The 14,680-nt window shown below is 43.8% G+C and overlaps 1 protein-coding gene and 1 long non-coding RNA gene across 3 annotated transcripts in view; both read right to left on the bottom strand.

Moving 5' to 3' along the window:
- RCAN2 (regulator of calcineurin 2) overlaps positions 1-2,896 on the bottom strand; it is a 251,254-nt gene extending 248,358 nt beyond the window's left edge. Inside the window, exon 1 of one of the 2 annotated variants that reach the window (XM_014837503.3) lies at positions 2,622-2,896. The gene's annotated coding sequence lies outside the window, so the exon portion shown is untranslated. The remainder of the gene's footprint in view (positions 1-2,621) is intronic. The other variant, XM_070514809.1, reaches the window with a different exon arrangement.
- A 4,146-nt stretch (positions 2,897-7,042) lies between these two features.
- On the bottom strand, positions 7,043-12,925 carry LOC139045828 (uncharacterized). Its single transcript, XR_011504954.1, has 3 exons — positions 12,665-12,925; positions 10,453-10,647; positions 7,043-9,052 (listed from the first exon to the last, which is right to left on the bottom strand). It is a non-coding gene; the product is annotated as an uncharacterized lncRNA (long non-coding RNA).
- Positions 12,926-14,680: the final 1,755 nt, after the last annotated feature.

Raw genomic sequence — 14,680 nt, 5'->3', positions numbered from 1 at the left:
GATGGTTTTACTCTTCCTTTCTGATTCGGATGCTTTTTTCCCCCTTGCCTAACTGCTCTGGCTAGGACTTCTAGTACCACATTGCATAAAGGTGGCAAGTGTGGGCATCCTTGCTTTGTTCCTGATCTTAGAGCAAAAGCTTTCAGTTAAAATCCCCCATCTTTCTCAAACCTACTCTTCCTCATTTACTTCCTAACTCAGATAAAATGCTGACCACCTACCTAGACATCTAATCCTCTTCCACCTCACTACGCACTTCATGACCCAGTACAACTGGTTCTCCCTCTGAAATGGCTCTCTGTAGCTCTCTCTTTTCTTTCCTCATTCTACCTGGTTCAGGAGCAATTAATTTCATTTATGTTTTTGCCTGGACCACTCCAGTGGTCTAAAATCTGAGCTCCTTCCTCTTTGCAACCCCACCCACTCACCACCTCTGAAGTCACTTTTGCAAAATACACATTCGATCAAATCACTTCTCCCTTAAAGGCTGTACGGTTTCTCCTCCTCAATAGGGCATATTCACAACCCAGGCTCACTGAATCCCCCTCCTAAACTCTCCTGCCATCCTCCCACTTCAGAACACCTAGATGCTCTTTGAACACGACGTTTCCTTCAATGAGGAACGCCTAGCCCCTTCTGCAGAGAAGTCCTACCGCCTAGTGGGATCCGGTCCAAATGTGAGCTTCTCTGAAAGCTCTTCCAGCTTCTCTCCACCCTTTCTTCCCGGGCTCCCACTGCCTTCTTCCTTTTTCCATTAAACATTCACCACGCTGATCATTATCACTTATTTTCTTATCCTTCTTTTCTGCTAGATTGACTTCTGAAAGGCATCAGCCTCATTCTTTTTGCCTCTGGCACAAGAACCACACGACACACAGTAGATGCTTAACAAATAACTGCTGATTAAACTGAATGAATGGTACAGAAAGTAAGAGCGATGGGAAAAGGAGACCTGACGGACTACCAAAGTTGGTCTCATTAAAGCTAGTTTCTGCAAAATATATAATTAGCTGCAAAGGATTATGCAAGTGTTTTTTAAAAGAGTGCGATGCCTGCTTACCAATGACAAAGCTCTCAAGTTCCCACTTCTGCCTGTTCAATGTTCATCACTGGAGAGAGAGCCACACCCTCCCAGATTGACCTGGGTTCTGCAGGACCTACGCTCACAAGGCATTCTGAAAGCTCTTGGAATCCTGTAGGTTTCATTGAGGATACTTCTCCATCACAAAATTCTATAGACTGGACTCGGCTAGTAGGCGCTCAATAAATGCTGATTCGATTTGCAGTGGATTTGCAAGCAAAGTGCAACTCACATTTTAGACTAATTCCACTCAATGACTGATCATACTTAAGATAATAGCTCCAAGGCTGAAGAAAATCAATGAGTAGACTGAAAGCAGCCAAACAGTCACTCCCCTGCCTTGTTCCACAGTCAGTGCTGACCTGCTTCTTGATCCTTTCCAGCGTCTGGGCTTTTCCAATTTCTCTGTGCCCCTAGAACGGAGGGGGCCAGTAAGCAAGCCTTGCGCTGTGCCTGTGATACATGTGTCCTGCGTTTTGAAGTTGATGTAATACGTGTGAAACTTGAGCTGCCTTAGTAAAAATGTCCTACTTTTCCTACAGAAGCCCCTCTGTATGATAGGTTAAGTGGAATTCTGGCTGAAGGAGGGAGAAGTGTGGGCTGGAATCCTCTAGCATCCTTTCATCTCCAGTTGTGTGACTGTATGTTAAAGGGAGCCCAGAAACTTCTGTTTTTACTAAAACGATATTAAAAAAAAAAAAAATGCTTTGGCAGCAGACTCATTAGACGTCCGCCGAACACTTCTATCCCGATGTAGCAAATACAAAAGATTCAAAGCACGCAGTCTGCCATAATTCATTTTGGAAGAAAAAGACAGCAGTGCCTTGGAGAATAAATCATTAACTAAAAGTCAAACCGAGATACCCTGGAAACCAGTGAGACCAGGAGGCAGCCGAGGGATCAGGCGGCTGGGATTTGCCTGTTCCCTCTGGTGACTTCTAGAGCGAAGCATCCCACAGGCAGGACGAACTCGGCACACTGCGCTCCCTTCTATTTCACTTTTCAAACTTGAAGTTATTTTTAGATGACCCAAGCCTGTTAATCCCAGGCAGGACAATTCCCAGCCCGCCGCGCTTCAGAGCACCTCCCCTCTCCCCAGCACTTTCCTTTAAGCACTAGGAAAGGAGTCTCTCCGTTTTCTCCTTTGCTCTCTGCGTCCAGTCCACCTCCCCTAACCCACTCTCCAAACCTCAGTCCCGCGGACCACGGGCGTCTTTCTCACTCCTCCACTTATGCACCTGCTGCTGCTACTGGGAAGGCGAACCCTGGGGTCACTAGGAATGGGGAAGGGGCTCCTGGAGATCCGCGCCTTCTAGAAGGGGGTCAAGGGAGACCTCTGTCCCCACGGGGGCTTCGGGGGCTGACCACTGGATCAGGAGACCACCTCCCACCCGCCGCAGCCCCCTGCCCACTCCCTAACGCGGCCGCGCTTGCCCGCCCCTGCCGCGGTCCCCCGGCACGATCGGGGCGCCACGCGCAGCCCTGGCAGGACCAGGACGGGGTGCCGGGACGAGCGGGCCGGCGCGGTTACATAACCGACCTGCTGGGCGTCCGCGATGCGCCGGCAGAGGCAGAGGCAGAGGCGGCGGCTCGGGCGCTCCGCGGGGCCGGCGACTGCGGCCGCGGCGCTGCCTGCGCACCTGCCGGCCCGTGCGAGCGCGCGTGGGGCGGGCGCCGTGCCCGCGGGCCTGGGGGTGCGGCCGTGCGCGGGCGCCCCGCCTCCCGCTCCCCGGCTCGGCTGTCCGCGGGTCTCTGCCTCCGGCCCGCTCCTCCCCGCCACCTCCGCCGCCGTCACCCGGGACAAAGCGGCTCCGGGGAGGGGCCGAGCCGGCGTCTCTCGCAGGAGCCAGCGGAGATGGGCGCGCCCCCAGCTTCGACTCATCGGGCCAACCTCCAATCAGACCCCAGGAAACCGACAGCCCCTGCCTGGCCTGCTCTCATCTCCTCCCCCCTGACCCCGCGCCCTTCCCGGTCCCCCACCCACCCTACTTCCTGGGCTCCCACCCTGCCCTCAGCCCCACACGTCCTCCTCTCCCCTCGGGGTGCCCAGGAGGGGGTGAAGGGCCCCTGGGGACCCAGCGCCGGAGCCTGTCCGCAGGAGTCCCGGCCTCAGCGGGGAGGCGCTTCCTAGGGTTACAGCCGGGGTGGGGGCCTCCCTGGAGATCAGGGTGGGGAGGGGCTGATTCTGAAGCTAAGGGTGACAGGGCGGCGACAGCCAAGAAACTGGCGGAGAAGCAAACTGTGGGTAGGGAGTACTGGAAGAGAGACTCTTCTTACTCGATGACTGACCCCTCCCCACGCTGGCTAACTGAGGAAAGGTCGGGAAGCCCCTAGAAGGTCTCGGGGGGCGTTTGCGCTGGGTGGGCGCCGGCGCCCTCGGGCTGGAGCCCTGCGCCCGGCCCCGCCCACGTGGCTGAAGGTGCCCTGCGCCGGCTTCACAGCTTTGCCAGGATTCGCAACCACCAGACCTGGGGACAGAAGAGCCTCAAGGGCTCCTATTGTCTGAGGGCTTGTGACACAAGGAATGGGAGACTGGTATCGTACAGTAAAGGGCTGAATGTGAAACAGAATCTGGGGTAGATCTGTTGTTGCTCAACAAACTTCACACTCGGAGAAGTCTCTGCTATACAAAATGAAGCAATTCAGAGCAGGCAGGAAGCCTGTGGCTTGGGGGTGGCACAATAGGGACAGACAAGACTGAATCTCCTGGCAAGAGAATGTCAATAATGTAAAAGATCATGATGGGAAAAGTGGGAGAAATTGAAGGAAGAAGGGTGTGAGGGAGGGAGGGAACAACAAATTTAAATCAGTTTTGTGTTCTGTCATCTTTCTAATTTTACATAAATAGACCTTTTTCTTTTTATGCCTTTCTGTTTCCTGATAACTATATTAAAATTGCATTGAAGCCATCTATAAGTTTCACAATTATTCTTCGCTCACCCAGACACCACATTGTTTTTTCCAAGGTTGACATAGAATCATATCCTTTTTTTTTTTTAAGCAAAAAAGGTAGACTTTGGCTGTTCTCTCTGATTAATCTGCATTGATATAAAGAGACACAAATTCAGAGTTGAAAATGACCTTAGATTCCTACTTTTCCAAACTTCAGCTGGATGCATAAATCCATTAATGTTCGTTGATTTAGATGCACTACTTTTTTGGATGGACTTGTCTAAAGGAGCATCCTCATATTGAGCCCAAATTTGCCCTCCTAGAATTTTCTGTCATTGGTTCGAGTTCACTTTTTGAAGCCACGCAGACAGAATCCAATTCCTTTTCCAATTGACTGTTTTTCGACTGTATGGGAAGATAACCATCGGGTCTCACTCTCTCCAAGGCCCGCTTCCCAGTAAAACATCTTCAAACCTTTAAACAAAATCTCACTGGCAGCAGTTCCTAGAATCTTCACCCACCTGAAGACTGTCATCTTAAGAGGATCTCTTTTGCAAATATCTGTTTACAAATAAAACTTTCTGGTTATAGAAGTAATATATTCATTCTAGAAATTAGTTGGAAAAACACAAGATTTAATGTGAGAGTTAAATGCAGTAATATACGTAAAGCCCTTAGCACAAGGCCTGGCACACGGTAACACTCAATGTATGTTGGCTGTTACTGAAAATGAACATGGCCATCTTCCAACCACTCAGATACAGGTATTCTTATTTTTTTCATAGAACTTATTTTTTGGAGTTTTAAGTTCACAGCAGAATTCAATAGAAGGTACAGAGATTTCCCATATACTCATTGCCCACACACTTGCATAGCCTCCCCCATTATCAACACCCCTCACCAGAGTGGTACATTTGTTACAATCAGTGATGTTACAGTGACACATCATTATCAACCAGCATCCATAGTTTACATTAGGGTTCACTCTTGGCGTTGTACATTCTTTGAGTTTTGACAAGTGTATAATGACATGTATCCACTGTTACAGTATCATACAGAATAGTTTTATTGCCCTAAAATTCCTCTGTGCTCCTCCTATTCATCCTTCTCTGCCCACTAACTCCTGGCAATCACTGATGTTAAAAACCACCGACAGTTAAAAAAAACTGTCTCAATAGTTTTGCTTTTTCCAGAGTGTCATACAGTAGGAATCATACAATATATAGCCTTTTCAGATTGCTTCTTTCACTGAGTAATATGCGTTTAAGACTCCTCCATGTTTTCATGACTTGGTTACTCATCTCTTTTAAGTGGTGAGTAATATTCCATTGTCTGGAGTACCACAGTTTATCCATTCACCTACCGAAGAGTGTCTTGGTTGCTTTCAAGTATTGGCAATTTTGAATAAAGCTGCCACACATATTTGTGTGCAGGCTTTGTGTGGACATCAGTTTTCAACTCCTTTGGGTAAATACTATGGAGTATGATTACTGAATCGTATAGTAAGAATTTGTTTTGTAAGGAGCTGCCAAACTGTCTTCCAGAGTGGCTGTACCATTTTGCATTCCCACCAGCAGTGATTGAGTTTTCTCGTTGCTCCACACCCGTGCCAGCATTTGGCGTTGTCAGTGTTTTGGAATTTCGCCATTCTAGTAGGTGTGTAGTGGAATCTCATTGTTTTAATTTGCATTTCCTTAATGATATAAGATGTTGAGCATTTTTTCATATGCTTATTTGTCACTACGTACCTTCTTTGGTGAGGTGTCTATTCTGATCTTTCACTCATTTTTTGAGTTATTCATTTTCTTATTGTTGTTCTTATTGTTATTATTTTAAGAGTTTTAATATTTTGAATAACAGTCCTTTATCAGGTATGTATTTTGTAAATAATTTTTCCAACTCTGTTGCTTGTCTTCTCATTCTCTTGACAGTGTCTTTTGCAGAGCGGAAGTTGTTAATTTTAATGAAGTCCAGCTTATCAATTTTTTCTTTCATGCATCATGCCTTTGGTGTTTTATCAAAAAGTCATTGTCATACCCGAAGTCATCTAGGTTTTCTCCTATGTTATCTTCTAGATGTTTTATAATTTTGCATTTTATGTTTAGGTCTATGATCCATTTTTAGTTAATTTTTGCGAAGAGTTAAGGTCTGTGTCTAGATTCTTTGTTGTTGTTGCATGTGGATGTCTATTTGTTCCAGCACCATTTGTTGAAGAAACTATCTTGTCTCCATTGTATTGCCTTTGCTCCTTTGTCAAAAATCAATTGGCTATATTTATGTGGGTCTGTTATGGGCCTCTCTCTACTGTTCCATCGATCTATTTATCTATTCTTTTGCCAATACCACACTGTTTGATTACTGTAGCTTTATAGTCAACCTTAAAATTGAGTAGTATCAGTTCTCTGATTTTGTTCTTCTCCTTCAATATTATGTTGGCCATTGTGGGTCTTGTACCTATGCGTATAAACTTTAGAATCAGTTTGTCAATATCCACAAAATAACTTCTTAGAATTTTGGTAGGGATTGTGTTGAATTGATAGATCAAGTTAGAAAGAACTGACATCTTGACCATATTGAGTCTTCCTATCCATGAACATGGAATATCTCTCTATTTAGCTAGTTTTTCTTTGAGTTCTTTCATCAGAGTTTTGTACTTTTCTTCATATGGACCTTGTACATATCTGTTAGATTTATGCCTAAGTAATTTATATTTTTTGGCCTTGTCCAGGTTTTAATTGGGTTGTTTCTCTTTGTGTGTGTGTTTGGAGTTTTAAAAGTCCCCTAATAGTGTGGATATTAATCCCTTATCAGATGTATAATTTGCAAATATTTTTCCCCTTCTGTGAGTTGTCTTTTCTCTTTCTTGATAGTGTCCTCACTATCGAGTACAAACGTTTTTAGTTTGGATAAAGTCAAATTTTTCTTTTGTTGCTTGTGTTTTTAGTGTCAACAACAACATTATTTTTTTTTTATTAAGGTTATAAAAGTTAACATCCTTGTGAAATTACAGTTGTACATTATTATTAGTCATGTTGTAGGTACACCACTCCACCCCTAGTGCCCTCCCCCCACCCTCCTTTCCCCTGGCAACCACCGATCAGTTCTCTTTGTCCATATGTTAACTACCACCTATGAGTGGAGTCATACAGAGTTCGTCTTTCTCTGTCTTGCTTATTTCACTCAACATAATACCCTCAAGGGCCATCCATGTTGTTGTGAATGGGACAACTTTGTCCTTTTTTAACAACAACATTATTTTTTATGGCTATGTAGTGTCCTGATAGCTGTACATTTTTCTTTTCCTTCAAAACAATTTTACACTTACAGAAAATTTGTAAGAATGATACAACAATCCTGCCATTCCAATCCAACACCACAGGGTTTGTTCTAGTTTTTCCCCTTCACAAACGTACACCTCCCTTCTCTGACAATGGGAAAACACGGCTCCTGTTACCCTCAATATATCTGGTTATTTGTTCAATCTTCTGCCAGGCCACTGCCCTACTCAGATACCCTCTTTAGAGAGGCATCAACTCCTACTGGACCACCTCACTTAGGTGGCCTCCTCTCATGGGCCCACTTGCCTTCCTGCAAGAAAGGAAAGGAAGAAAGAATCAGACTTTTAAGCAAAGAAATAAATTTAAAAAAATTTTTTTTAAAGATTGGCACCTGAGCTAACGACCATTGCCAATCTTTTTTTTCCTGCTCTTTCTCCCCAAATCCCCCCAGTACATAGTTGTATATTTTAGTTATGGGTCCTTCTAGTTGTGGGATGTGGGACATGGCCTTAGCATGGCCTGATAAGCTGTGCCATGTCCATGCTCAGGATCCGAACTGGCGAAACCCTGGGCCACTGCAGCGGAGCGTGCAAACTTAACCACTCGGCCACGGGGCCGGCCCCCAAGTAAAAATTTTAAAAAAAGAAATTAAGTAAACAAATGTCCATGTGTAGTCTGATCAGAGAAGGGTAAAATGGGTCAATCACATCCATTGTCCTAAACACTATTTCTATTAATTTCTCTTAAGTGCCAAGATAGTTATTTTGCTTTCAAATCACTCAGTTGATTCATGTTGAATTTACTCTTGACTATACTCCCTCAGTTTTTTTCACATATTTCACTATTAAACTATATACCTCTCCTGAAACTCACCTCACATTCTCTATCTGTATAGTAGAATTCTTACACAGAAAATTCTCTTTCTTAGAATGATCTCATGATTCTACTAGCTGAGATCCTTCAGATCTTAATTTTTCTCTTCTGTGTTTAATATCTGTTCTCCCATCCAGATTTGTGTCATTGACAAATTTTCTAAGTATACTATGTATATCCTTATCCAAGTCATTGATAAAATTGAATGAGGTTAGAGCCTGGGAATCACCACTTGAGATTTCCATCAATGTCAGTGATTGTCAAAGGGCAGTTGGGGGCTGTGCTCACTTTGGGTGAGTCAGAATCTCTAGGGGCTTTCCCACAATACGTATTACCCCTGTGATTCTGATATGCCCCCAAACACCCATGCTTCCCTCTTTTGCTCTTCCACCCTGAGCTGAGTCTTATTGCTCCTGTAATTAAACATCATTAATGTAGGTTCATCATATCTCTTAGGTCTATGGGGGAAAATAGATTGAGAATTCTCTCTTTCTATTAAATCAGGACTCTTTGTTTATAAAATATTCAAAGTAACAGAAAAGAAAAAATATATATTTGTCTTTATGTGGTAAACATTCATTTATTCATTCAACAACTATTGGTTGAGTCTGCACTATGCTGGACACTGCTGTCAGTGCCAGAGAGGCAGAGACGAATGAGACAAAGTCCTGTTCCCACAGAGCTTAGATCCATGTGTTGGTGGAGTGAAATGCTTTCCTCTTAGGTTTGCCTCCTTTCTTGGCTTAGAGAAAAATTCCATTCTTCAAGTGTAAATTTTATTAAAAATCACTCGTGATCCTGGAAAGATGTCATATTTTCCAAAGCTCACATTTTTTTTCAAAGGAAGGACTTCAGACGCTTTGCTTCCTCCCTGGGAGGGGTGATTGGGGTTTGGATTTGTGAGGAGTTTGAAGATTACTTAACAGGTCTAACAGAAACAAAAACGACAACATTAAGCATGTCTTGAAGTGGTTACTACACGCCAAACACTGTCCTCTACAGTTAGTGCATGCACGTTAGCGTCGTCCTCATACTATCCTATGAGATAGGTGCAACTATTATGTCCATTTTACAGATGACAAAACCCAGGCATGAATGGATTGCCCAGCCCTGCTAAGCTGAGCCAGAGGAGAATCTAAGTAGCCTGGTTCAAGACCTTGGGGTCTTTTGTGTGTAAGGAAATGCAGTCATTTTCCGTGACCACACGGGGTGAGTTGGGCCTTTCTCCTCAGAGCGCCTATAGTACTTTGTTACTCATCCCTGTATAATGCCTGTCACGTTGTACTGTGTATAAGTTACTGGGCAGATGGCACGAGCAGCTTATCCTGCTACCTGGCACGGAGTACGCTCTGAAAAATGTTTAACTGTTGATGGGGAATTTAAGCTTAGAGATTATGGCTTTCCTGAGGTCAAAGTGGTGGTTTGTGGGAAACTCTGACTAAAATTCCAGTCTTTTCAGTCTCAATCAAGTAACTGTTCTTTTTCTAGCATCAAGTTGGCCCACCTGGTGCCACATTTATTACCAGAAAAGTACCTTGTAGCCTATCTAAATTTCAGGCCACTCCTTATAGATTTAGATGAGTTGTAACGCCATGTGAGAAAGATGCATGTTCCTTTACACTGAAGTCCATGCTTTACACTGGCAAAAATAAAAATGGGCTGGATTTAAAATGAAAATAAGCTGGAGTAGGCCAGGTTCTTGTCTGAACATGGAGGCTACTGTATGTATCATTCTGGGTTCGCAATATTTCATGCTGAGTCGTAGAAATGGAAAAGGGAGACGAAACGCTTCTCAGAGCCTTCTAAGTTCCCTTGTATTATTTTTTTTCTTGGCAGCCTTGTGAGTGGGGTGGAGAGGTGGAGACGGGTCACCAAAGCAGGGAACAGAATAAGTGATCCCATGGCAATGGTTTTGGTTTCTCTCAGCTGCTCTAGAGACTTTCCTTGAGGGAGAAAAGAGAACACACATACTCCCTGAAAAAAATAAAGTCAAGATGACTGAGTATGTTTCTCTTAGCTCAAGGAATCTCTGGTGTCAATGTCCTCCAGGCAAAGACCACCAAGAACATACCTGTAGATAAATAAGTTGGGTTTATTGCTCATTGCACTGAGGGAGAACGCACCATGGAGATAGTAAGTAAGAGGACGTTACAAAGAGCTCAACATAGAGTTTGGACTTGTCTTAAATGATTTGGGGAGGGTTCAAGGAAGCAGTGCTTTGCTCTGGTTGGATGCTGTTAGAAAGAAGGGGTAATTCTTTGCTTGGGTATATTAATAAATCTTATCAACAAGGCAAGAGGAGTCAAGCAAGGCTACAGCTATACTTGCCTCACTTCAGTTATTCATATCAGCCAGGAGACGGGAATGTTTGATCATTTTCATAGGTTGGACATGTTCACATTTTGCCTCTGTTTAGATATGGTTGCAGAAGGTCTTGCTTTTGTCTTGATTCATCATGGTCCCAGGATGTTTTGTAAAACTGTTTCTATCCAATAGGAGAGCACCAAGCCAAGCTGACCACGCCTGTCATGACAGATCACTGCTATCAGAGCTGATTTTCTCTTTCTCACTAGTGAGATATTGTCATTGTGATAAATAAGCCCTCCCTCACCTTGGCAACCTTGCATAGTAAGCAGCCCATCCGCAATACCAAATAGCAATCAGCAATGCCTACTACCTAATAATGTCCACCACCTTTTCACAAATGGAAAGTAAACAAAAGTAATATGGGTTCTTTCAAGGGGCTTTTCAAAGAAAAATGAATAAGTATAAAGCTCTCAAGATAACTAGAAAAAAATAAAAGATGGGGCTGTATGATGGGCAGTGAAAGAAAGGAAAGTTCTGTGAGTACTGGAGTGGTGCAGGGAAATGTTATAGAGAGAGTAGGACTTGGGCTACGATCCAAAAATGCATTGAATTGAGAGGAAAATAAGAAGGTGGTAGACCTTTCCAGTGGAGAGAACCACACTAACTGTGGGGAGGAGCTTCGGCCCCGTTAACTACTATAACACAGGGCAGGCAGGAGGGGCGGCAGCCAGGACAAGATCCACCCTTAGGGCTAACCAAGTGTGGAGATGAGAGAATAGGTGGGAACAGAAGAAGAGATTGGCTCTGGCATCCAGCCAAATCCAGTCCAAAAGACTCATTACTGTCCCCAAATAATACTACAGCAGACAAAAATAACTGTCTAAGAACATTGTTGTCATCAAGAAGTCTCACATAGAGAAGCTGGCTTATCTTGACAAACAGAAAGCTTGGAGAAATGGAATCTAGGACAAGATAGAAACCCCATTACGTTATCTTACAGCGGGACTGGTTCTTGGAAACAAAGGAGCTCCGGAGTCTCTATCCTTAGAGGATAGCTTGATAGTGGATTGTGTCAATGAGGCTGGAGCTCCTTACAACATCCTTCTCACCTAAAGTTTAGGTCAATTCTAGAGAACAGGATGGGGCTGAATTGTAGGCAAGGGTCAAGGGTCCCAGGTATGAGAAATGAAGGGCTGAAAACACAAGCGTCCAGCACAGATCTGAAGTTTGAATTTCACACCTCTATTTTCTAGCTGGATGTGCTTGAACAAATAAATCACTTTACTCCTCTAAACTCCAGTTTCCTCCTCTGTCAAGTCAGGATCACAGTAACCATATGTACATTGTTGTGACAATTAAACATCATGATGCTTATAAAGCATTCAACCCAGTGTCTGGCCTCAATAAATTGTAGCCATCATTGTCGTTATCATCACCATCATCATGGACTTCATCATCAGCTGCATCATCATCATCATCAGAAAGAGGAGATGCTTTAGGGTGGAGGTCATCAAATCATGGCCCCCCAGGCCAAATCCTGCCTCCACATATTTTTGTAAATAAAGTTTTATTGGAACACAGCCACACTCATTCATTTATGTATTATCTATGGCTGCTTTTCCTACAACAGCAGTTGAGTAGTTGCAATAGCGACCTTGAGACCTGCAAAGCAAGGGGCAACTTGCTATCTTCAACTGGCTATCTGGCCTTTTACAAAAGAAGTTTGCTGACTTCTGCTCTAAGGCAAGAAAAGTCAAATGACCATGACTATGTTGGAAGCTATGCGGACTCCCATGTGAACAAAGCACAGGGGTAGCATAGGAAGTAGTAAGAAAAGCTTGAACAGGTAAGTTGAGGCACACATATTTCAAAAAGAACAGTCTTAAAAATTAAGAATTAAAAAAAAATTTATGCCATATTCCAACCATCTCAAATCAATGAACTAACTCTCCCTCCAGGACCACCTACATAATTTGGGGGGCCCAGGGGCCCTTGATCAAAAAGTATTAAGAATTTCATGATGATGACAGCAGAGCATGAAACCAAGCACAAGGCCCTTCTGCACATGTTGCACAGCTCTGTGTCTGTCTCTCTCACTTAAGCACACATGCGTGCACTGCACACACCCACACACACATACACACCTTACACTCACAAAAATATTTTACAATTGAAGAGCAATGTAAAGGCAGTCATTGCAAACTTAGACTTGGTTTTCTGTCTATGTACCTACCGGAGCATTTTCTCCTGTAACTGATTTCTCTACACCCACAGCCTCCTCCTCCTTCAATTTTGATGCAGCAGCAAGAGCAGTTCCCCTCCGTCTAACTCACGCTCTTCATTTCAGCATGACACATCCATATTACCGTTCAGATGGCAGAGGAAAACTGCCTGTCTCTGATTTCTCTTTTTCCATTCGTTACAGCATGCCGTGCCCAAAATAGTCTAGTCTGCTTTCACAGTGGCCCCATGTTCACCATGCCAGGATGAAAGCCACTGTTGCCCATGTTGGATCTTACTTGGCTTTGGAGTGTCTGGAGTGTATAAGGTTGTACAGTTAACGTGTTGGTAGAATGATATGCACGAGAACAGCCACAGGGCAGCTAAGCTGATCTGTGTTTCCTTCAGAGAAACAAGAGCATGCATGGGGCTGCAATACGGGAATTGTCTGTTAAACCAAAGCTCATAAATTACTTGGTTTGCCCAAAAGGGAAAAAAAAAATCACAAAAACAAATGCAGAAAGATGGATGGGTTGTGTTTTCCTTTTAACGCTCTTTTGACAGTCCATGGAGTGGAAAATGTGTGTATAAATAGGTCTTTTTTGTGGTCCACAGTGTGGAAAATATTCATAGATAGATAAATATGATACGATAAGCTTTCCAATGTTATTGTAATGTTTTTAAGGCTGCAAATAAAAGCAAGATGCTCATGGATATTAGGAGTATGTGTGTGCAGATGCCAACAGACCAGTTCTGGGTATGAGCACAGATCCACAAGTCCTGTGGTGAGGTAGGACCCCCCAGAGGGGTCTGGATGACTGAGCACCCTCAAGGATGCCTGTGACTTGTTGGTGTGGGTTGATTTTCCAAAAGTGGAGCACCAATCTATGAGGGCCATCCAAATTTGCCAGGCATGAGTCAGATTCCTCCAGGGTTTGACAAGGTGACAGACTACTCTGATAAATTAATTTGTGCTAAGGTGCTAATGGCTGATAATAGGCTCTCTGGTTACTCTCAGATAATATCTATACTTAAATGGGGCCAGGTTCTTCAGAGTCTGGCCACCACAATCCATCCTGTCCCTCCGCCAGCCTGTTTCTCCCTGTTCCTGGAGCATGACCTCTGCTTTCAGTCTCCCATGCTATGCACTGGCAGCTCCCTCTGCCTGGGTGCCTTTGCCTGACAATTTCACATTCTTCCATCAAAGATCAACTGAAAATAATAGCAACAAATACTGCTCACTATATTCTAAGTATGCTCAAAGAATTGTCCTGGGACCAGCGGCATTGGCATCACCCGGGAAATTGTTAGAAATGCAAATTCTTGGGCCCACCCCTAACCTATTGACTCAGAAACTTAGAGTGGGGCCCAGAAACCTGTGTTTTAACGAGACATCCAGGGGATCCTGATGCATGCTAAAGCTTGAGACCACTGTTCTTAGCGCTTAACCTATATCAGCTCATTTAATTTTCACAATAACCCTCTGAGGTAAGTACTAAGATTTGTCTCCATTTTACGGGGATGAGAAAACTGAGACACAGAGAGTTTAAGCAACTTGACTGAGGTCTTTAGCTGATAAACAGTGGAATCCAGGCAGTCTGGCTCGAGACTGTAGATGTTGTACCACTCAGCTACGTTACCTCTCAAATAAATCCTCCTGTGAAGACTTTTGTGATTCCAGTCTTCCAGATCTCACCAGACAATATCAGTAGCTGCCATATAACTGTCTTCTCTTATGTTTCTGTTTTCCCATTGTTTTCTATCCTCAGTACCCAATACCTATATTGCAATGAGCAAGCTTTGGCATAAGCTGAAAGAATGAATAATTGAATGAATTGATCAGTAAGTCAATAAAGGTCTTGATTCAAAAGTAACTTGAGTAGAATTTCCCAGATAGCTTTTAAAAAACACAGGTTCCAGAATCCTAACCCTCACCTACTTCATCAGAGTCTCCAGGATCATGGCCTGGGAATATGCATTTTCAAAAGTGAAACCAAAAACTAGAACCCCAGTTTAAGAAAAAGTTGTA

The sequence above is a fragment of the Equus asinus genome, chromosome 8 (genome assembly GCF_041296235.1).
Source record: "Equus asinus isolate D_3611 breed Donkey chromosome 8, EquAss-T2T_v2, whole genome shotgun sequence".
In the NCBI taxonomy this organism is placed as follows: Eukaryota; Metazoa; Chordata; class Mammalia; order Perissodactyla; family Equidae; genus Equus; species Equus asinus.
This window is presented reverse-complemented; position numbering and strand designations above follow the sequence as displayed.